Genomic DNA, 25,132 nt, shown 5'->3' with positions numbered 1-25,132 from the left:
CCATACATACAGATCTCTGTGGGCTATCGGCTTAGTTTTAAAATCTGTTATCTATGTTATATTACACATTTATTTTGTTTAGCAAATTCCAAGTATACTTCAATCCAATTCTGGTCACAATCAGGAGAAGCCATATGTTTAATATCTTTGGTCTCTGACTTCCTGCCAGGATTGTATTCAACTACCTGGGCCAATGTATTACATCACTTACATGACTCAAACATCCTGTAATTAGTGTTTGAATTTCTACTGCCTCTGTTATAGTGTGTATGTGTGTGTATGTGTGTGTGTGTGTGTGTGTGTGTGTGTGTGTGTGTGTTCATCTATTGTTCTGTTTTGGTGATAAGTTCTTTGAGAGCAGGACTGTCTGTCTTTGTATCAATAAGTTCAGTCTGCAATAAGGAAAGGGATGAAAACTAAATGACCCAGAGAGAGAACAACTACCTGAGTTTGACCTTATCAATACCATCCTCTGACTAATTGAACTGACCACAGAAATTCATTTTACCTAAAAAAACAAGGGATCTAACTATTTCCAGTCATCCCTAAACTGTAATATCTATTTCCGAGAATCACTCCTCCTCCCAGAAAACCTTTTTTTGGAAGCCATAATCAAGCTTAATGCATTTCTATTTAGGGATCTAATGTCTGGTGAAAAAATAATATCTTTATCATTTATTTAATATGTAGATATTGTTTTATCCATCCTGATGCCCTATAACTTTGCAAATTAAGTTGATACTTCCCATTAATCATTTTTTTTTCTGTTGCTGATGGGTAGTCATTTAGTCTGGGATGAATTTGGAGGCCCTATAGAGAACCACATAGATAGACTCTACAACTTTGTTTGAAGGTGAGTCAGCAACCACTGAAAGTACAAGCAATATACACCAGAAATTGTTTTTTTTCCCCTAGCTTCAAAAAAATTATTAATGTAGAAACATGAGAGGTGACTCTCCAAGTTTAATTGAGAAGCTGAACTGCAGTTCCCTGAAATTCATACAATGCCAAGCACACAGTAGTCAATAAATGCTTGTTGACTTAATTTCAGGTTACATACTTCAGACTATTTTCATTGCTATTAAATTTAAATTGTAAAGTGTTGAAGAACTTATGCTATTACTTCAACTCATAAAGGCCCAACCTGAAATTATCTTCCTCAAATGAGCTCTTCTTCCTACCTTTACCTTTTCTGAGAATAGAATTAAAAACTTATTGAAAGTTGACAAGGAAAAGACTTTTAAAATAATTTATTCATATCTTCTAATTTTACACATAAGAATCATTGAAGAATTTTTAACAGAACCTGAAGAATAAAAGTGTGCTTTCAGAAAGAAGAAATTCCTACTTATTGTCTTCGGTTCAAATCCTAAGAATCTTTCAAAGTTTTACCTAAACCCTGCCTCTTATATGAAGCTTTCTTTAAGTACCCTAGCCAAAACCAACATGTATGTTGTTGTTGTTGGTGGTGGTTTCTTTGTTGGTTTGTTTTTTTTTTTTTTTTGGTTGCATATGTGGCACAGTGGATAGAGCTTTAGGACTTGGAATCAAAAGGATATGAATTCAAATTACACTTGAGGAACTTCTAGTTCTATGACATTGGATGATTCATTTTATCTGTCTGCATCAATTCTCTCAGTGGTAAAGTGATGATAATAGCAATATCTACCTTCTAGAATTGAGAGAACAAAATAAGATACTATTTATAAAAATATTATTTGTGAATTTAAATCTAGAAAGTACTTTATAGAGTAAGAAATATATAAAAAGAGAACAAACAAATGTTGATTTGATTTAAAATTCATAATCCTTTGTCAGAAAAGCACTCCCTATTTATTTCTTCAATTAAAAATTTTATCTTTCCTCAATACTTAATTTAGCCACCATTTCTTTCACTGATTCTACCAATCAATTGCTAGCACTACTTCCTCAGATTATTTTGTTTTTACTTACGTGTGTTGTATTATCCCTAAAACAGTGGAATCTTTCTGGGTAAACAAACATGTCTTTTTCTTTTTATATCCTTAACACATAGCATGCATACTTGAATGGAATAAGACTATATGAAGTATTATTTCTTTTTATCAGTTGTGATGACTGCATATTTAAAATCAGCTGGAGTCAGGAATTCAGGTTAAGTGAGAAATCTTTAATCTTTATTCTCAGTAGAGGTAAAGAAAGCAATATGGGCAGCTGCGACAGGAAGCCAGCTAGCAGAGGGGGATTGGAGGTGAAGGGTGGTGCGATAGCACTGTGAGTAGCTGTGTCAAGATGCCAGCCAGCAGTCTCTTTTTCCTCTTCCCTTTCCACTCCTCTGCTTCCACCCACCAAAATCATCATTTCCTATACAACACATCAGGGCTTGCACAAAGAGTGGGCGGGGGCCATTCTTTCTCCAAGTATATATATATATATATATTAATAGAGTATAGTCCAATTACTATTTAGCCTCACGTGCTTGGGACCTCAGTGCATCAACCCAGCCCTCAGCCCATTACAATCAATCACCAAACTTTTAGGCACATAACAAGAGTAAGGCTCTGGGATATGTTCTGTGGACAAAAAGAAAAGCTAAAGACAATCTCTTTCCTCCAAGAACTTCTCCTTCTGATGAATCAATTTATTCAGTTACAGGTTCATTATGCAAGATTCAAATGAAATTCATAGAAACTAACCTTAAAGCAAAAGATCTTAAACTTTGCTTTTGGTCAAAGAACTCCTTGGCAGTCTAATGAAGTCTCATGATCCTATTTCAGGATGTAGTTTTCAAATGCATAGGACACCAAAGAAAGTCAGTTATACTGAAATATCACACAGACACACACACACACACACACACACACACACACACACAGACACACACACACACACACATCTCAAATTAATATCCCTGTCAGACAGAAAGGTATCATGTCATTTGGGATAGTGGAGGGAGAGATGAGCAATACAGAAAGGTTTCTGATAGAAATTTTTCTTTGAGCTGAACTTTGTAGGAATCCAGAGATTCCAAGATAGATTTGAGAAAAGAGAGCAATTCGAGTCTGATAAGGAAACAGCACATGGAGCTTTTGTAAGTATTGTAAAGATAGAAGAGGGAAATAAAGATAAGAAGTTTGGAAAAACATAAAGTGGACAGGATGAAAAGTACTCCAGATGCCAGATGAATTTATATTTGATCCTAGTCATAAAAAGGGTTATTGAGTATGGTGATGATATGCTTAGACTTTGGTTGCATTTTAGTTGCATGAAGGATGAATTGAAGGACAGTGAGACTTTAGTTGCATGAGGGATGAATTGAAAGACAGTGAGGGGAAAAATTGAAACAAAAGATTTGGCAATTATCAATGGTGTAAAATTACCCATACATACAACTTGTAAATAAAAAGCTATTTAAAAATAATAAATAAAATTAAAAAAATAAAAATAAGAATTATAAAATCTTTGTAATCTTGTTACCTCCCCTTTGTTCTCTTAGCATGTTTCTTCAATCCATATGATGACAACTCCTCATGTCTTCCACGTGCAAGACCCAATAAATATTGATGTTGAGAAATTCCTCAACATGTTCAGCCTTTATTCTCCTCTCTATGACAAGCTGCCTGCACTTGAAAAGAAAGGAATTCATATGTTTCTGATTCATTTACACTCAACTAATAAAACTACTATTCTATAATAGCTCTCTCATGGTTAAGAAGACATGGGAACTGCTTTTAAATTTTGCTAATCCTCTTTTTCTTTGAAACTGGATAAGTGATGTTTTAACATATTGAAATAAGCCTAACAGGTCTAAAAATATGAGTTGGGAATGTGTCAAAGCCATTCAACCCTCTATTGCCACTTATCTTCTTAAGTGGAATATATGTCCGATTTCTCTTTGATTAGACACAGGTTTTCTTTCTCATGTACGGAGTTGAAATATTGGAATTATTTTTGTTGTATATAGCACACTTCAGTGTATATTTGCACTAGAACTATTTAGGGAAAGCAAAATGGAAATTTAAGGCAACAAGCCAAGAAAGGCAAACCAAAGTGTCCAGCTATCAAGGAAAAGAACCTTTAGAGCCCAATGATTTAGTTTGGCCATTAGCCTGGAGAATTTGTTACATAATTGATCAATGCTCTAATTTACTTTGCCTTTATAAACACAGTTTAGTTTGCTCTAGAAATACATTAGCACTGACTCTTCATCACTTTAATATTCTTCTTCATGCTCTTCATTCCCTTCCCCTTCCCTGAATTCCTGTTGCTTACTGTCTCTGTAACAATTCTATTATTGAAAAAAAAAGAATATAAATATCATTTTCAAGGCAAATCTCAGATAAATTTATGTATATGTATATGATACATATACATATATATATATTTATATATGTGTAAGTTATCTATTTTCCTTCCTATATTGAATCAGTCATATATCCTGATGTTTTACCTCATTTCACTCCTATTAGTATGGTATCTCTTTATAGTTATAAATCCTGATCCTAAGGCAACTTCTTTGCATAGTCTACCAAACTTGCACATATATGTTTATGAGACACATAAAGAGACACATACATACACACAAAGTGAATTCATAAACTGATATGTAAATAATAATAATAGAATAATATAATGAAATTAAACACAAGAAAATAAGAGTGGAAGGCATTATAACCTGGGCTAGCATAAGAATTTACAAGGTATTGTGTAAGTAGAATTTGAGCTAATTTTTAAGGGAAGAAAGGGATTTTATGAGATGGAAATGAATGGGAAGGAAATTTTAGATATAAGGAATATCAGGTGAAAAATGTAATTTGGAAGGCTTGTGATGTATATAATGAACTAGCAAAAGGATCTAAATAAGAGTGCTCATATAGAACCAGGACAGCATAGTGTAACTAAAACACATAGGAGAAATGATTTCAAAAGTGAAGTAGTTAACATTTCAAATGAAGCAAAGAGGTTCAGAAAGATAAAGACTAAAAAAAAAAGATCATACAATTTAGATTTGAAAAGATTAATAAAAAACTGGAGCGAACAATTTCAGTTAAGTAGTAAAATCATAAGCAAGTTTGCAAAAGCTTGAGAAAAGAGTAAAAGATGATTGGCAATAAATATAGATTGTATCTTTTTCTAGAGGCCAAACACTTTAAGAATTGGTAAGATATATTGATTAATTGGATTTTAAGGATAAGTGGAATATAATTATGTCTGAAAATATTATGGAAAGAACAAAGAGAGAAAGAAAGTTAATAATTAAAGAAAGATAGAAGATGGCTGATGTAACAACTTATTAAAGAAGAAAAGAAGTAACAGTTGTAAAAAGACAAAGAGGGGATTGAGATATAAAAAGAGAAGGCCAACTTCAATGCCAGAAATTGGATAGTAGGAGAGAGGGAGGGATGAAGTTGAGAGTTTTTGAAATAAAGCAAATGGAAAAGAAAAGAGGTCAAGTAATTTTTCAATATATTAAAGGGAAAACATGTAAAAATAGAAAGAAGGTAGAGAAACAAGGAACCCAAGATATAAGTGAATTGAGGAGAAAATATAAAGACTGCCTATCTTTCTATTCTATTAAATTCAACAAGTATACTTTAAAAACCTACTTGGTTTCGGTAGAGCTGAGATGGCAGAGAAAAGGCAGGACCTTACCTATGCTTTCCTCAAAAACCTTCCAAAAACCTTAAATAATATCCCCAAACAAAGTGATAGAATTCACAAAAGAACAGAATGATGCAATTTTCTGATCCAAGACAATTTATTTTTTAACTGATATACTTACTTTTAATTCAATTTTCTTTAGCATACATTTCTTTATGAATCGTGTTGGGAGAGAAAAATTAGAAAAAAAGAGAAAAACATAGGAGAGGGGAAAAAAAGAAAAAAAAAGTGAGCATAGCATGTGTTGATTTATATTCAATTTCCATAGTTTTTTTTTTTTTTTTTTTTGGATGAAGAGGAAGTTTTCTATCCAAAGTTTATTGGGATTGTCTTGGATGACTGAACCACTGAGAAAAACCAAGTCATTCAGAGTTGATCATTGAGCATTCTTGCTGTTATTGTATACAATATATTCCTGGTTCTGTTTGTTTCACTCCTCAAGATAATCTATAAGATTATCAGGAGATGTCTGTTTCACTGGGGTTAAAGTGAAAAGCAATCCAGTGAAGGCTGCATCACAACAAATTAATAGTAGATCTTAGAGGTGACTGTATTAGTGGCTGCTCTAGAAGTTTCTGGACTTCTTAACCCATAGCTAGAAAGGGAATCAGACATCTAATCAAAAGGACAATACAAAGAAGTCAGTCTGTATTCCATTACATATAACTGGTTCTGGTCACAGTCCTAGATCTCAGTTTAGGGCAAGAAGGAGCACTAGGACACTAGAGCTTGTGCCTAGAAGGGATATGGAGTTTTGGTCACAGTTATAGAGTGAAAAAGTATGTTATGACCAGAACATAAACCAGGAGAGTAGCAAATATATTTCTCCCTAGAGAATACCATTTCAGAAAGACAAAAGAAAAGCTTATAGATTCCAAGAATTGTCTCTGAAAACACCTGCACAAAAATTAAGAAACTTCAGAAAGTGCCACCTCACCTCCAGAAGAACAGCCCCAATTTAAGAGTTAAAAATAAAGAAACATGCTAGAAAAAATGAACAAGGGCTAAATAAAAAAGATCCTTACTCTAGAATGTTACTATGGTGACAGGGAGACTCAAAAGAAAACTCAGCAGAAAACAACAAACCCAAAACACCTAAACCCAAAGCCTCAAATAAAACTATGAATTGATCCCAGGCCATGGCAAAACTCAAAAAGGATTTTAAAAATCAAATTATAGAGGTAGAAAAAGTTGGGAGAAAAATTAAAATGATGCAAGAAAATATTGAAAAAAATTTAACAGCTTGGCAAAGAAAGGAGAGAAACAAAGAGACAAAAAGACCAACTGAGAGACAGAAAGAGAAAAAGAAAGAGAGGACGTAAGAAGAGAAAGAGAGAGGAAGAGAGGGGTAGAAGAGCAGAGAGAAGGAGAAAGAAGAGGAGAAAGAGATATTGGAGAAAATAACACTATAAAAACAGAATAGGCCAAATGATTTAAAAAGTAAATAATAATAAAATCCAATGAAGAGAAGAATGCTTTGAAAAGCAAAATTGCCTAATGGAAAAAAAATATGCAAAAATTCACCTAAGAAAAGAACTCCTTAAAAAGTAAAACTGTTCAAATAAAAAAAAAGAGAGACAAAAGCTTACTGAAGAGCATAATTCCTTAAACAATAGAATTGTGCAAGTGGAAGCTAATGACTTTATGCAATATCTAGAGGCAATCAAACAAAATGAAAAAAAATTAAAATGTGAAATGTCTCATAGTTAAAAAAAAAAACTCTCCTAAAGAATAGTTGCAGGAGACATAATTTAAAATATTATTGGACTTCCTGAAAGTCATTTTCAAAAAGAACATAGGCTTCAGCTTTCAAGAAATCATTAAGGATGACTGTCTTAATAGTCTAGAGGCCAAGGGTAAAATAGAAATTGAAAGAATCTCCCAGTTGACTCCTCTTTCAGGAGATCTCTTTCAGATCCCAAAATTAAAACTCCAAGGAATATTATAGCCAAGTTCCAAAGCTCCCAGATACAGGGGAAAATATTGTAAGCAGTAAGAAATAAGCAATTCAAGTAACATATAGCCAACAGACAGCATAACACAAGATTTCACACTTTCTACATAAAAGGATCACAGAGTTTGGAATATGATATTCCAGAAGGCAAAAAGAAATCATGTTATCTAGCACAATTGAGTATAATTTCACTGAATGAATATTCAATGAACAAGAAAACTTTCAGGTATTCCTGATAAAAGACTAATACTGAATAGAACATTAACTTCCAAATACAATATTCAAGAGAAGCATGAAGAAGCAGGAAAAATAAATCATAAAGGTTTCAATAAGGTTAAACTATTCATATTCCACATAGAATAAAGGGTACTTTTAATTCCTAAAGACTTTCATTTTATTAGGATAGTCAGAAGTAATACACATAGGCAGAGAGCATGGGTATGAGTTGAATATGATGAGATGATAATCTAAAAAATAATATAAGAGCAGAGAAAGATAAACATACTGGTCAGAGAGAAAGGGGAGAAGTTTGAAGAGATAATTTATTTGACATAAAAGGAGCATGATAGAGTTTTTACATTGGAAGATTGGTAAGATGGAGTGAGAGAAGACCTTGAATTTCATATACATCAGAATTCTGTCTTGTGAACCTAACCTTTTCCACTGATCCACTAATCTATTTCTTAGCCAATACAAAATGGTTTTGGTGACTGCTGCTTTATAATATAATTTTAGATCAGGTACAGCTAGGCCACCTTCATTTGATTTTTTTTTCCATTAATTCCCTTGAGATTCTCGACTTTTTATTGTTCCATATGAATTTTGTTGTTATTTTTTCTAGGTCATTAAAATATTTTCTTGGAAGTCTGATTGGTATAGCACTAAATAAATAGATTAGTTTAGGGAGTATTGTCATCTTTATTATGTTCACTCGGCCGACATGATCAGGGTATCTAGCATGGGAATGCATCAAAGAAAAGGATGGAAAGTAGAATAAGTGTGTGTGTGTGTGTGTGTGTGTGTGTGTGTGTGTGTGTGTGTGTGTGTTTGTGTGTGTATGAGAGAGAGAGAGACAGAGACAGAGACAGAGATAGACAGAGACAAGAGAAAGGATTTGAAAAAAGAAGCAAAGACACAAAAAGGAAATGCATATGGGAAATTTTGTTTTTTTTTAGTGAGATTAACATTCCTTTTTTTCTCACTACCACATTCCAAATGTCCTAGCCAGATAGTATAAACACATAATCAGATTTAGACCTTTTGCTGCTCAGAACTTCCAAATTCAAGTCATTTACCAAACAGCTCTCCAGTTGCAGCAATTATAGTTATGTACCATTACACTTAAGTGCATGTGTAATTTATAAAGAAAGGGTTTAATTTACATCTATATTTTGTTAATTGATTCTAATTCAGGGAATAGAGTGTGTCTGATCATACTCTTTCACTTAATAGTGAGAGAAATAATATGCTGAGAGACCTGTACCAAGTTTTCACAAGTTACTTTTAAAACTGTAACATTTGAAACCTAACCATTTGACTCTAAATCCAATATTCTTTATGCAAATGCTGCCTCAAGTTCTGAAAATGACTCATTGAGCATCTACTAATAATTAGATATAAAATAACATGCTGCTTCAGAGTATTAAATAATTTTCTTTCACTGTGAATTGAGAGAAGAGACAAGAATATCAATTCAAAATCTAAAGAAAAAAATTAGGTTAAGCAGTAGTATGGAAACAAATATATGGGATTTAGAGTAAAGAGACCTAAGTTTCAATCTTATATATAATACTTGCTAGATATATAACCATAATCAATTATTCAATTTCTTTAGGCCTCTGTTTCTTCAATAGTGATATAGGAATATTAGTACTGATATACTTTGACTCATAGAATTAAGTTGGTGGAAGGTGGGACTTCCAGCCAAGATGGCGGAGAGGAGGCACATAGCTGTGTAAGCTCCGCGTTTTCTCTCAGAATCCATTTCATTACAAGCCTCTGAATTGATGCTTGACTGAAAAAAAACCCACAAATAGTTACCAAGAGAAGCCATCTTTGAGATTCGCCAAGAAAGGTCTGTTTTTGCGCGAGGGCTGGGATGGTTTTGGATTCAGCGCAGGGTGCGGACAGGCAGCTGAGAGCACGGAAGGCTTAGTAGAGGAGCAAATCATGGGGATAGCTTCTAGTCCTAGTTCAGAGGGCAAACTCTAGGAAACCTTAAGCAGGCAAAGCTACCACAAACAAATACCAGGGGCCCCTGTGCTCAGAGACAAAGCTCAGAACTATACAGAAACTTGGGGCAGTGAAACAATTTTTTTAATAGAAAAAAAAAAATCAACCAAATAGGTGAACCTTTGGTTAATTTGATCAGAAAAATGAAAGAAAAAAACAAATCACCAGCATCAAAAAATGAAAAGGGTTAACTTAACACCAATGACAAAGAAATTAAAGTGAAAATTAGGAGCTATTTTGCCCAATTGTATGGCAGCAAGTCTGAAAATCTGAGTGAAATGGATGAATATTTACAAAAATACAAATCACCCAGGTTGAAAGAAGAAGAAATAAAATACTTAAATTGCCCCCTTACAAAAAATAAACAAGTCCTTAATGAATTACCTTAAAAAAAAGTCTCCAGGTCCAGATGAATTCACAAATGAATTCTACAAAACATTTAAAGGAAAATTAATTTCAATACTATGTAAATTATTTGGAAAAATAGATAAAGAAGGAGTACTGCCAAATTCCTTCTAAGATATAAATATGGTATTGATACCTAAACCAGAAAAGGCCAAAATACAGAAAGAAAATTACAGACTAATCTCCCTAATGAATACTAATGAAAAATAAATAAATAAAATATTAGCAAAAAGATTACAGCAACTAACTCATCAGCAGGATAATACACTATGACCAAGTGGGATTTATACCAGAATGCAGGACTGGTTCAATATCAGGAAAACTATTACCATAATCAACCATATCAATAACAAAAACAACAACAATCATATGATAATCTCAATAGATGAAGGTTTTGATGAAATACAGCAGTCATTCCTTTTAAAAAGTCTAGAGAACATAGAGATCAAGGAATTTTTCTTTAAAATAATAAGCAATATTTATCTAAAACCTACAGCAAACATTATTATGGAGATAAGCTGGATACATTCCCAATAAGATTAGGGGTGAAACAAGGATGCTCATTAAAAAAAATTCCATTTAAAATAACCATAGACAAAACAAAATATTTTAAATATTTCAGAGTTTGCCTACTCACTATTTGACAAAAGTTGCTTGGAAAACTGAAAAATAATGTCAGAAACTGACATAGAGCTACATCTCACATTTCATGCCCAAATAAAGTCAAAATGGGTACATGATTTGGGCATAAAGGGTGACACCATAAGCGTATTAGGAGAGCAAGTGATAATTTCCCTATTTGATTTTGGAAAAGGGAGAAATTTATGACTAAAGAATAACTAGAGGGCATTAGGAAAGAAAAAAATGGAAAATTGTCATATTAAATCAAAAAGTTTTTGCAAAAACAAAATGAACAGAAACAAGTTTAAATGAAACTACAAAGATAGGGAAAAAATTTTACAGCTAGTGTTTCTGATAAAGATCTCATCTATAAACAATATAAAAGCTGAGTCAAGTTTATAAGAATAGAAGTCATTCCTCAATCAATAAGTGGTTAAAGGATAAGAACAGACAATTTTCAGATGGCAAAATTAAAGTCGTCTATAGTCAGATGAACAAATTCTCTAACTCACTACTGATTACAGAAATGGAAATTAAAACAAGTCTGAGGTACCACTGCACACTTCTCAGATTGTCTGAAATTTCAGGAAAAGACAATGATAATGTTGGAAATCATATGGGAAAACTGAGACACTAATGAATGGTTGGTAGAGTCGTGGTGTGATCTAACATTCTACAGAGTAATTTTGAACTATGTCCAAAGGGCATGCCTTTTGATCCATCAGTGACATCCCTAGGTCTATACACAAATAAATCAAAAGGAAGGAAAATGATACAGATGTGTAAAAATGTTTGTAGCAGCTCTTTTTTGTGGTAGCAAAGAATTGGAAAATGAGAAGATGCCCATCAACTGGAAAATGGCTGAACAAGTTGTGGCATATGATGGTAATGAAATATTATTGTTCATAAAAAATGATGAACAAATTGATTTTTAAAAGGCCTAGAAAGATTTATATGAACTGATGCTGAGTGAAACAAACAGAACCAGAAATACGTTGTACACAATAACAGCAAGAATGTGTAATGAACAACTATGAAAGACTTGGTTCTTCTCAGTGATTCAGTGATCTAAAGCAATCCCAATAGACTTTGGACAAAAGATGCCATCTGCATCCACAAAAAGAACTATAAACATTGAATGTAAATTAATACACTGTGTGTTCACTTATTTCTTTTGTTTCTCTCTCCCATGATTTTTTCCTTTTGTTCTATTTTTTCTCTCCCAACATTATTCATAAAGCAATGTGCATTGAAGATAAATAAATTTTAAAAATGAAAAAAATGAAAACAGTGCTCCTCTTACCTCTTTCCCTCTTGCCCTAGGGTCCATAACCATAAGTGTTCTACATCCAATACATTTGAGAGCTTTGTTTGCTTGTTTGTTTTTAAGTTAATGGGGTTATGAGTTATGAGGTATGAGGAATATAATTCATTTATTATCTTGTTGTTCCTATGATTCTGAAGTCACTGTTTCTATTTTTTTTTTTTTGCTAATGTAAATACTGATTCCTCATCTGTATGATGGGAGTGTTGGACTAGGTGACCTATAAATTTTTAAATCTAGGATTCCACAATGTACCAAACATCAGAAAAATCTTCATTCCAGACTAAAATCTGAAAGGAACTTGTTAACATAAAGTAGAATGTCATTTTATCTCTGAATCTCAATGTTTTTATTTTTTAAGTTCAGAACTAGGTTATTAAACAAAGTAATAACTATGAAAGATTTTGAAAACTTAAATATTTATATAAATGTTAGTTTCAACTAAAAAATCATGTAACAATAGGATTTTACAATGAAACAGATCTAGTTTTCTGTTATTTGAAAGCATTTACCATTTATTCATTCATTTATCTATCTATCTATCTATTTATTTATTTGTTTGTTTGTTTATTTTTGAAATACATATCAAGGGTGGAATACAAAATATGCAAGTGTTTCTGAGGAGGACAAGACCTTTGATGGTATCAACTTGGGAAAATTCTAAAACAACAATGATAGCACAAGGGTATTGAACTGTGAAAAGAAAGGCCACTAGGAAAGTATAAGAGGATAAACATCATCAGGTGAGAAAATAACACAGAAAAAAAAAACCTGCTGATTTCATGGTTTTGTTTCAAGCTAATAATAACTTTTGGTCTTCCTAGAAAACTTGTACCAAGACAGTTTTCTCCATATAGCATCATGTCTCAACTATCATTGCTGTTATCTGCCTAAGCTGAAGTGTCATGTTAATTTCTGCTTCATAAATCATTATCTCAATTCTTCTAAACTTAACAAGTTAATGAACAAATCTTTAAAATCTGGGTTATAAATTTGTTAAATTAATATTAAAAAAAATAAGGATGACAATGGTGATGATAGGACCTGAAATGTTCTATTACAATTTTCCCATCATTTGTCATCCATTATCTCACACTCTAAAGTTCCTTAAAGCACTAAAATTTCATGATTCTAATATTTCTTCAAATAAAATGGAATATTAATAAATATAAACAAAATCAGCTCTGTTGGGGGCTTTCTTGACTTCCTTATTTTAGAGATGAAGTATAAGGCTCTTGAAAGTTAAACCAACTGCCTAAATCAGATACGTAGTAGAGTTGTAGATGTTTCAACAATCACTTCAGTGAAAGGTGTGAATTGAAGGTCTCTATTCAGTTTTAGAATTTTGCTAAGCTGGTCCTACAACAATCTGGCTAATGACAAAATTAGTTCCAAGTCACTGTTTTTCCTGGAATTGTTGTTCTTCTTAATTTCTTCATATAACTAGAATCAAAAAAGTATTAATGCATATCTGTTTCACTTTGTACAAAAATAACATTTTCTGGTCTTGTATGACATTAAAAAAAACAAATCACCAATTTATCAAGGATCGAAAGGAAAATAATTAGCTATGATGTTCACCCACATTTCATTTGCATTAAATAAGAATTATTCTTAGCAGCTGATTTGTTTTTTCTTACAAAATAGCATTTATTAGCACACAGGAACCAGTTAAGAGGTGACAAAAGTTTACAAGGATCTCAACCTCACCAGTTACCAAAGAATTGTACTTTGTTTAATTGCTCCAAATCCTCATGTTTTACTGCTCTGGAAATTTTTCTTCACTTGTCAGAGTAAATTCTTGCAGTTTCAATGGAGCAGAGGTCATCAAAGCACGCAAATCATGAAGAGACTTTTTAATAATTTCTATGTGGTTGCAGAAAGAAATTAACTAGCCCATGTATGTACTTTTTGTATTGGAGATACCCTCCCAGAGAAAATTTCTTTTCTTGCTTGAGAGATCTGATTAAAAATCATTTCTGGACTAATAAATGGCATACAAAGCAAAAACAATCACCTAGTTCATTCATCTTTTTGAGTGAAAAAAAGTTAAATCTTTTTTTGTTGTTGTTGGTGTTAGTTAAATAGCAAAAAATAGTATGTTTCCATGTAAGGCTGTACAAATGAAAACAAATATTCAAAACTCTTAAAGAGCAGGATTGGTGACTTTGCTCTCAGAACAGTGACATGTTTTGTGACATTTTTTTTCGGAATTCTTCTGGGAAGATATAAAATTCCCCTATTGACTCTTGCTTTCCTTAACTAAACTCACAAGCTATATTATTTTGGTATAGATGTGACTATCAAGAAGCTAAACAATTGTCTGGGTACTCTGTTTATGTATAAGGAAAGGTCCTAAGTGCCATTCAGAAACTTGGTGGAAAAATCCCTGATGGGTTCAGGTGCCAAGAATCACATGTAAGACTGTGAATATTAGTTTGATGCTAAGTTTTATTGAAAAAATGGGGAAGATAGTAAAGAGGAAAATAGGATCCAACATAACACTCAGGGGTGCAAAGTAACAGAATATAATTCACATGGGGTACCACTATGTTAGGAACAAAGACATGTTCAGCAGCAATGGAGAAAAGTATGCATGATTCCAAGCATTTCTCTGCTTCTGCATTATCTGGCTTCTAGCTACACGTTTGGTCAAAAATACTCAGAATTTTGAATTTATTAGTACTGCTGGCAACCCACATTTCTAAACTGTTTTAATATGTATAAAATACACATTGTGCAGTAGGCAGTGCAGTATGGTACTGGGGACAGAACTCTAAAAACAAGATCTGAATTTAAATCCTATCTTTAAGTAGCATTACTTGTATAAGTTTGGGCAAGCCGCTTAACCCTCTTTGACCTTAGTTTCTTGAAATATACATATCTACATATGTAAATGCATTATATATGTATGTATATTTATAATATATATGTACATTTATAACTTATGTACTTATGTAGCTATGTATATAGATAAATAATCTCAATTAAATCTGTGATTTTTTTCAACACTAGTGATAACACTATTATGTAGAAGAGAAAATCGATGGTCAGAGTTTTGGAGTGATGTGTCCATAGTGCCACAGTAAGTTGGTAGCCATTTTGGAATTTGCACACACATCTTATTTTGGCCCAGTGCTCTGTCCCCTCTGTAACACCATGTCTCTAAAGTCACCAAGTGATTTATTCACTGCCATTATCCTCTTATTGAATGATATATTCCCTCTGGATTTTTAAAGATTCCTTCAACTTAAAATTCAATTAATACTTGTCACAAATTACATGGAGAGGGTTTGTTTTTAGAACCACAGAGGTACCAAATGTTAAAGCATGAAAGGATCTTAGAAATTATATAACATAATATTTTAATCCTATAGATGAGGAAATTAAAAAGGGTATGTGACTTGATTAATATCTCAAGGCTAAGTATTTGGGTTAGAAACTAGAATTATTCACTCATAATCTAGGGTTCTTTTCTGTACATTTTTGAATATTAAAAAGAATTAGAGTTGATGTTTCAGGAAACTATTTCAAATTAATGGTATTATTTTCTCTATAAATCTACTTTATTATCCCAATGAATTTCTCTATAAATGTATTGTGTTGCCTCAGTAAATTATGCTGGCGTTTACTGGCTCAAGCCTAAGTTTAGTTTGTACAAATAGTTACAACACATGTTATCTTTGTTGTTAAAATGCAGTGACATTTTTGCACCAGAAAGAGTTTTTATCAATGCCAGTAATTACATATATCTATTGTTACCACCACAATTTATTATTTAGTGGTAGTTAATGAACATCTGTTATGTGTGTTCACAAATGTTCTCAATGTAATTGAGGAGATATTATTAAGTATAAACCATAGGCCCTTGTTCTTAAATAGTTTGCATTCCAAATTAAGACAGCTCTGAGATACCAGTATACACCTTTCAGATTGGCTAAGATGACAAGAAAAAATAATGATGAATGTTGGAGAACATGCAGGAAAACTGGGATATTGATGGCATTGTTGTTGGAGTTGTGAACAAATCCAACCACTCTGGAGAGAAATCTGGAATTATGCCCAAAAGTTATCTAACTGTACAAACACTTTGATTCAGCAGTGTTACTACTAGGGTTATAACCAAAGAAATACTAAAGAAGAGAAAGGGACCTGTATGTGCCAAAATGTTTGTGGCAGCCCTCTTTGTAGTGGCTAGAAACTGGAAAATGAATGGATGCCCATCAATTGGAGAATGATTGGGTAAATTTTGGCATATGAATATTATGGAATATTATTGTTCTATAAAAAATGACCAGCAGGCACCAGATCTAAAATTATATTATAAAGCAGCAGTTGCCAAAATCATATGGTATTGGCTAAGAAATAGATTAGTTGATCAGTGGAATAGGTTAGGTTCAAAGGACAAAACAGTCAATAACCTTAATACTCTAGTGTTTGACAAACCCAAAGACCCCAGCTTTTGGGATAAGAACTTACTGTTTGACAAAAATTGCTGGGAAAATTGGAAACTACTATAGCAGAAACTAAGCATTGACCCACACTTAACACCATACACCAAGATAAGGTCAAAATGGGTTCATGACCTAAGCATAAAGAATGAGATCATAAATAAATTAGAGGAACACAGGATAGTTTACCTCTCAGACCTGTGGAAGAGGAAGAAATTTATGACCAAAGAAGAACTAGAGATCATTTCTGATCACAAAATAGAAAATTTTGATTATATCAAATTGAAAAGTTTTTGTACAAACAAAACTAATGCAGACAAGATTAGAAGGGAAACAATAAACTGGTAAAACATTTTTACACTCAAAAGTCCTGATAAAGGCCTCATCTCCAAAGTACAAAGAGAATTGACTCAAATTTATAAGAAACCAAGTCTTCTCCAATTGATAAATGGTCAAAGATTATGAATAGACAATTCTCAGATGAAGAAATTGAAACTATTTCTAGCCATATGAAAAGATGCTCCAAGTCATTATTAATTAGAGAAATGCAAATTAAGACAACCTTGAGATACCACTACAGACCTGTCAGCTTGGCTAGAATGACAGGGAAAAATAATGCAGAATGTTGGAGAGAATGTGGGAAAACAGGGACATTAATACATTGTTGGTGGAATTGTGAATATATCCAGCCATTTTGGAGAGCAATTTGGAACTATGCTCAAAAAGTTATCAAACTGTGCATACCCTTTGATCCATCAGTGTTACTACTGGGCTTATATCCCAAAGAGATCTTAAAGAAGGAATAGGGACTTGTATGTGCAAGAATGTTTCTGGCAGCCCTCTTTGTAGTGGAGAATGGCTGAATAAATTATATACTTCAACAATAATACCATATGATGATCAATTCTGATGGACCTGGCCATCTTCAGCAATGAGATGAACCAAATCAGTTCCAAGAGAGCAGTAATGAACTGAACTAGATACACCCAGCAAAAGAACACTGGGAGATGACTAAGAACCATTACACTGAATTCCCAATCCCTATATTTTTGCCTGCCTGCATATTTTTTTTTAATTTGCTTCACAGGCTAATTGTACAATATTTCAGAGTCTGATTCTTTTTGTACAGCAAAATAATGGTGTGGACATGTAAACTTATTTTGTATTTAATGTTTACTTTAATATATTTAACACTTACTGGTCATCCTACCATCTAGGGAGGGGGTGGGGGGAAGGAGGGGAAAAATTGGAACAAAAAGTTTGGCCATTGTCAATGCTGTAAAATTACCCATGCACATAACTTGTAAATAATAAAGCTATTTAAAAAAAAGAAAGAAATTACCAGCAGGATGAATACAGAGCAGCTTGGAGAGACTTACATGAAATGATGCTAAGTGAAATGAGCAGAACCAGGAGATCATTATACACTTCAACAACAATAGTGTATAAGGAGTCTTCTGATGGAAATGAATATCTTCGACAAAGAGAATTTTTGTTTTTATTCCCGTGTTATTTTTACCTTCTGAATCCAATTCTCCCTGTGCAACGAGAGAGAACTGTTCCGTTCTGCACACATATATTGTATCTAGGATAAACTATAACATATTTAACATGTATAAGACGGCTTGCCATATAGGGGAGGGGGTAGACGAACGGAAGGGAAAAGTCAGAATAAAGTGAGTGCAAGGTATAATGTTGTAAAAAATTACCCATGCATATGTACTTTCAATAAATAGTTATAATTATTAAAAAAAAGAAGTTTGCATTCTTGTCTAGGAGAAAGGGGTATAATGGCAAATTAGAGACACCATAGTACTTGTGTCTCACATTTCTCTTCAACTTTAAAACTTAAAAGTATCTTCCTTATTCTAGTGTTAGCCCATTTAACAATTTTAATCTCTATTTTATGGTGAGAAATCAGAAACTCAAATTTAAAAATTATTAGTCCATGGTCATAAGTTGGTATCAGAGCTTCTATTCAGTAAGAGTTTTTTCCCCGATATGTTATCATGGTCTATTTTAAATCAGTCCATGAATTCTCTCTTCTTCAGTCAACCCTGCATCTCCCAAACCCCACTCTCATTTTTTAACTTTTGAAACTAGTTTTACAATTTTCTTTAACTATATGAGTTTCCTTTCTATTTCTCCCTTTGTTTTTCTGGAGGTCTTTGGACCAGCCTTCATTTCAGCTGAATCATGAGAATAGTCAGGGATCAAGTCCAAATTCTTTATTATCTTCTTCACAGTCTAATTTCCTTGTTTGGGGCCCAGCCAGATTCTGGAGGTCCTCCGGAATGTGTATTGTTTTCTGTGGGGGAGGCAGGAGGACCACCACTACTGTTGGAATCTTTACAAACTGCTAATTAGTTAGAGTTGATCTGATCTTACAAGAAGATGTTTTGGGCCAGAACCTGAAACCTGAAACCTAAGTAGAACTAGTTAGTACAATGCTTGTGTTTACACCTTTACTCATCGGAGTTCACAAGTATGCCAGCTTCACAAAGTAAACTTTGTAACTTTGTGAATTCACACCTTCCTTAAAGTTCTTAGGGCCAGAGAGCACTATGGGAGAAAACCCAGAATCCCATTCTCTCAGGAGATATAAGGCCAGTGAGGAGAGATCTATTCCAGAATATATTTTCCATTTGGTGGCAGAAGAAGAGTTTTCAGAGGAAGAAGCTACGAGTCGAGAGTTCAATGGACAACCCAATTGATCTTCATCTCACACCACTGTGGTAGGTGGCTGGGCTCCTGCACTCCCCCCACTGAGACCAAGCTGGTCTGAAAGATTCACCAGAAAGCTAGCCGAGCCCCAAGTGAAGGAGACAAGAGATTCATTCCATCTTTGTGCTGGCTGGAGCTGAAGAAAGCAGAGGCAGAGGCTGAAGGACAAAACTGCAAGAGCTCTTGGGACCAAGCAGAGAGATAGATCTCTAAGCTAACCGGGCTATATTGCAGATAATAAACAATCTGAACTTTTATCACCTGGCTGAATTTGGGAAAAAAGATCGCCACAATTTTTAATCTGTTTTACATCTTTTTCTTTTAAAAAAAATTCATTTTCATCATTATTCTATCTCATATAATGTTAGAATTTTAGTCTTTGATTCATCTCACACACACACACACACACACAGACACATACACATACACAATTATATATATATATATATATTATATATATATATATAGTATATATATATATATATATATATATATATATATATGATCTTTTTTTTCTTTATAGTGTCCCTATTCATGGAAAATTCTAAGATATTTATTTTGACTCCTTCCACCCTTTTTTGGTTGCTTCTCACTCTTAGGAATAGCAAGTCTTACATTGATAGAAGGGATATTTTCCCAGATGGGAAACCTCACTTCTCTGATGGCCATTTTTTCCCTCATTTACTTTGAAATCTCCTCCCTGAAACAATGTCTTCCCACTCTTGGGTGCCAGTTGCCCATATTTGCAATCAAGCAGAATTTGGACTTAGACCCAAGTATCCTGATTTCAAATCCAGATTTCTTTCTGTTAAACCAAGCGATGCCTTTTCAGTGGATAAAACTAGATTCTATTTTCAATTTTATTATGTCACGGCTACCATCCTTTCAACTAATTGATTATATAAAATTTATCATTCTACATAATGATGAAAGGAGAGTGGGAAAAATACATTTTTAATTTTGTAACTCAAAGAATAGTTTTTAGACAACTTGGTAAATTTTAAGCACTACATGACAACTATGTATCAGCATCATCACATTTCACAAGAAATGACAAATGTAATATTTAAGGAGGAAAATAAAGATTGATTTGAATATGGTAAACACAAAAGTGCATTAGTATCAGAAGAAAAATGTGTGTTGGAGGTTTTGGGGGGCTTGGGGTACTTCTAAAAGAACAGTGAGATTTAGACAGGCAAAATGGAAGCGAGAATGTGAATTTAGAAGATTATGAAGAATAGCTACAGTAAATTGCGTGGGAAAGGAATAGATTAAAAGATTAAAAGTCATAATAAAGTAGCAAGTCTGTATAATAAAGAATAAAGATCAGATATTGGGAGCCAACAGAGATATTTGGTGGTTTTTTTTTAATTAAAACTGTTTAATTTCAAAACATATGCATAGATAATGTTCAATATTCACCCTTGCAAAATCTTAAATTCCATTTTTTCCCCCTTTCCTTCCCCTCACCTGGCGCCAAATGACAAGTAATCCAATATGTTGAACATATTTCCACAATTATGGTAAACCAGAAAAATCAGATCAAAATGGAAAAAAAAATGAGAAAAAACAAAATGTAAGCAAACAACAATAAAAAGGTTAAACTACTATGTTATGATCCACACTCAGTTTGAAAGGAGGAACTCTGGAGAAGTATACTTGAAACAAGGTGCTAACTAAGTGGAATTGTTGAGATGATGGTTCTGTAGTTCACATATATACTTAGTACTTATTATGGTGATGTAATGGTTCTCTAGTTCACACATATTCCGTATATTGTAATGATGTAATTATAATAAGGTATTTATACTGGGGACAAAATCAGACTGAGGGGGAGACTGGTTGAGACTGGCAGAGACTGGCAGACTAATGGAGGAGACTGGGTTAGACTGAGACTGGATTAGATTATGACAGACACAGACTGTGTAAAAGACAATAAAGATTTTGGACTCTATTCTTGTCCATTCTTATGGTATCCTGCTGAGACCAAGGCCCTTCCAGAGGACCTCCAAAAAGCTAGCCCAAACATTATCCTTAGTCCCCATAGTCATCTCTCTGGCACAGATGGCTCTTTTCATAACAAGACCATTGAAATTGGCTGGCCTACATCACCTAACTGTTGAAAAGAGCCATGTTTGTCAAAATTGATCATTTTATAATCGTACTCCTCGTTCAGCTCATTTCACTTAGCATCAGTTCATGTAAATCTCTCTAGGCCTCTCTGAAATCATCCTGCTAATAGTTTTTTTTTTCTCTCTCTCTTTTTTAAAGTATTTTTTTTTATTTTGAAAAAAAAAATCTTTACACCATTATCTCTTGCACTCACTTCTGTTCCAACTTTTTTCCTCCCTCCCTCAGATGGCAAGCAGTTCTATCTATGTTAAATATGCCACAGTATATCCTAGATACAATATATGTGTGCAGAACCAAAAAGTTCTCTTGTTGCACAGGGGGAATTTGATTCAGAAGGTAAAAATAACCCAGGAAGAAAAACAAAAAATGCAAACAGTTTACATTTATTTCCCAGTGTTCTTTCTTTGTGTGTAGCTGCTTCTGTCCATCGTTGATCAATTGAAACTGAGTTAGACATCTCAATAGATGCAGAAAAAGCATTTGATAAAATCCAGCATCCATTCCTATTAAAAACCCTTGAGAGTATAGGAATAAATGGACTTTTCCTTAAAATAATCAGTAGCATCTATTTAAAACCAGCAGTAAGCATTATATGTAACGGGGACAAACTGCAACCATTCCCAATAAGATCAGGAGTAAAACAAGGTTGCCCACTATCACCGTTACTATTTAATATTGTATTAGAAATGCTAGCTTTGCAAATAAGAGTTGAGAAAGAGATTAAAGGAATAAGAATAGGCAATGAGGAAACCAAATTATCACTCTTTGCTGATGATATGATGGTATACTTAGAAAACCCCAGAGATTCTACCAAAAAGTTATTAGAAATAATCTACACCTTCAGCAAAGTTGCAGGATATAAAATAAACCCACATAAGTCATCAGCATTATTATATATTACTAACAAAACCCAACAGTTAGAGATACAAAAAGAAATTCCATTTAAAGTAACTACTGATTGTATAAAATATTTAGGAATCTATCTGCCAAGGGAAAATCAGAAACTTTATGAGCAAAACTACAAAACACTTTCCACACAAATTAAGTCTGATCTAACCAACTGGAAAAATAGTAAATGCTCTTGGATTGGGCGAGCAAATATAATAAAGATGACAATACTACCTAAATTAATCTACTTATTTAGCACTATACCAATCAGACTCCCAAAAAACTACTTTGATGAATTAGAAAAAATAACAACAAAATTCATATGGAAAAACAAAAGGTCAAGAATTTCAAGGGAATTAATGAAAACAAAATCAAATGAAGGTGGCCTAGCTGTACCAGATCTAAAATTATATTATAAAGCAACAGTTACTAAAACCATCTGGTATTGGCTAAGAAATAGACTAGTTGATCAATGGAATAAGTTACGTTTAAAGGACAAAACAGCCAATAACTTTAATAATATAGTGTTTGACAAACCCAAAGACACCAGTTTCTGGGATAAGAATGCATTATTTGACAAAAATTGCTGGGAAAATTGGAAATCAGTATGGCATAAACTAGGCATTGACCCACACTTAACACCGTACACCAAGATAAAGTCAAAATGGGTTCATGATCTAGGCATAAAGAATGAGATGATAAATAAATTGGAAGAGCATAGGATAGTTTACCTGTCAGACCTGTGGAAGAGGGAGGAATTTATGACCAAAGAAGAACTAGAGATCACTATTGACCACAACATAGAAAATTTTGATTATATCAAACTGAAAAGTTTTTGTACAAACAAAACAAATGCAAACAAGATTAGAAGGGAAACAATAAACTGGGAAAACATTTTTACAATCAAAGGTTCTGATAAAGGCCTCATTTCCAAAATATATAGAGAACTGACCCTAATCTATAAGAAATCAAACCATTCTTCAATTGATAAATGGTCAAAGGACATGAACAGACAATTCTCAGACGAAGAAATTGAAACTATTTATAGACATATGAAAAGATGCTCCAAATCATTATTAATCAGAGAAATTCAAATTAAGACAACTCTGAGATACCACTACACACCTGTCAGATTGGCTAGAATGACAGGGAAAGATAATGGGGAATGTTGGAGGGGATGTGGGAAAACAGGGACACTGATACATTGTTGGTGGAATTGTGAACACATCCAGCCATTCTGGAGAGCAATTTGGAACTATGCTCAAAAAGTTATCAAGCTGTGCATACCCTTTGATCTAGCAGTGTTTCTACTGGGCTTATACTCCAAAGAGATACTAAAGAAAGGAAAGGGACCTGTATGTGCCAAAATGTTTGTGGCAGCCCTGTTTGTAGTGGCTAGAAACTGGAAAATGAAAGGATGTCCATCAATTGGAGAATGGTTGGATAAATTGTGGTATATGAACGCTATGGAATATTATTGTTCTGTAAGGAACGACCAGCAGGATGAATACAGAGAGGACTGGTGAGACTTACATGAACTGATGCTGAGTGAAATGAGCAGAACCAGGAGATCATTATATACCTCAACAATGATACTGTTTGAGGATGTATTCTGATGGAAGTGGACCTCTTTGATAAAGAGAGCCTTAATTGATCAAAGATGGACAGCAGCAGCTACACCCAGAGAAAGAACACTGGAAATGAATATAAACTGCTTGCATTTATGTTTTTCCTCCCGGGTTATTTATACCTTCTGAATTCAATTCTCCCTGTGCAACAAGAAAACTGTTTGGTTCTGCACACATATATTGTATCTAGGATATACTGCAACCCATTCAACATGTAAAGGAGTCTTGCCATCTCGGGGAAGGAGTGGAGGGAGGGAGGGGAAAAATCGGAACAGAAATGAATGCAAGGGATAATGCTGTAAAAAATTACCCTGGCATGCGTTCTATCAATAAAAAATTATTAAAAAAAAAAAAAGAAAGAAAGAAACTGAGTTAGATCTCTTTGTTGAAGAAATCCACTTCCATCAGAATACATCCTCATACAATATCATTGTTGAAGTATATAATGATCTCCTGGTTCTGCTCATTTCACATAGCATCAGTTCATGTAAGTCTCTTCAAGGCTGTCTGTATTCATCCTGCTCGTCACTTCTTACTGAACAACAATATTCTATAACATTCATATACCGCAATTTACCCAACCATTCTCCAAGTGATGAGCATCCATTTATTTTCCAGTTTCTAGACACAACAAACAGGGCTACCACAAACATTTTGGCACATACAGGTCCCTTTCCCTTCTTTAGTATCTCTTTGGGGTATAAGCCCAGTAGTCTGCTAATAGTTTCTTACAGAACAATAATATTCTATAATATCCATATATCCTATTTATTCAACCATTGTCCAATTGGTGGACATTCACTCAGTTTCCAGTTTTTTGTCAATACAAAAAGGGCTGTTCCAAACATTTTTTTCACACAAAGGTAATGGGGCTATTTTGGAAGTATTTAATGTAACAGTGATGTTATGAAAATGATATCATAAGAAAATTTGTTTGAAAGTGTTTATAGGATAGATAAGGAGAGTAAAGCATTAATCAACAATAACACTTGAAAGACTTTTCTAATATAATAATATATAATTTGATAAGAAATGAAATATGCTTAGTGCAGGCCAATAGTAAGTTATATATTTTCCTGGGTGAGGTAACATTAGTCTATAAATATTAGTATTTACAGTTTCTGGGCTACCA

This window comes from Antechinus flavipes, chromosome 1 (genome assembly GCF_016432865.1).
Source record: "Antechinus flavipes isolate AdamAnt ecotype Samford, QLD, Australia chromosome 1, AdamAnt_v2, whole genome shotgun sequence".
Lineage (NCBI taxonomy): Eukaryota > Metazoa > Chordata > Mammalia > Dasyuromorphia > Dasyuridae > Antechinus > Antechinus flavipes.
This window is presented reverse-complemented; position numbering follows the sequence as displayed.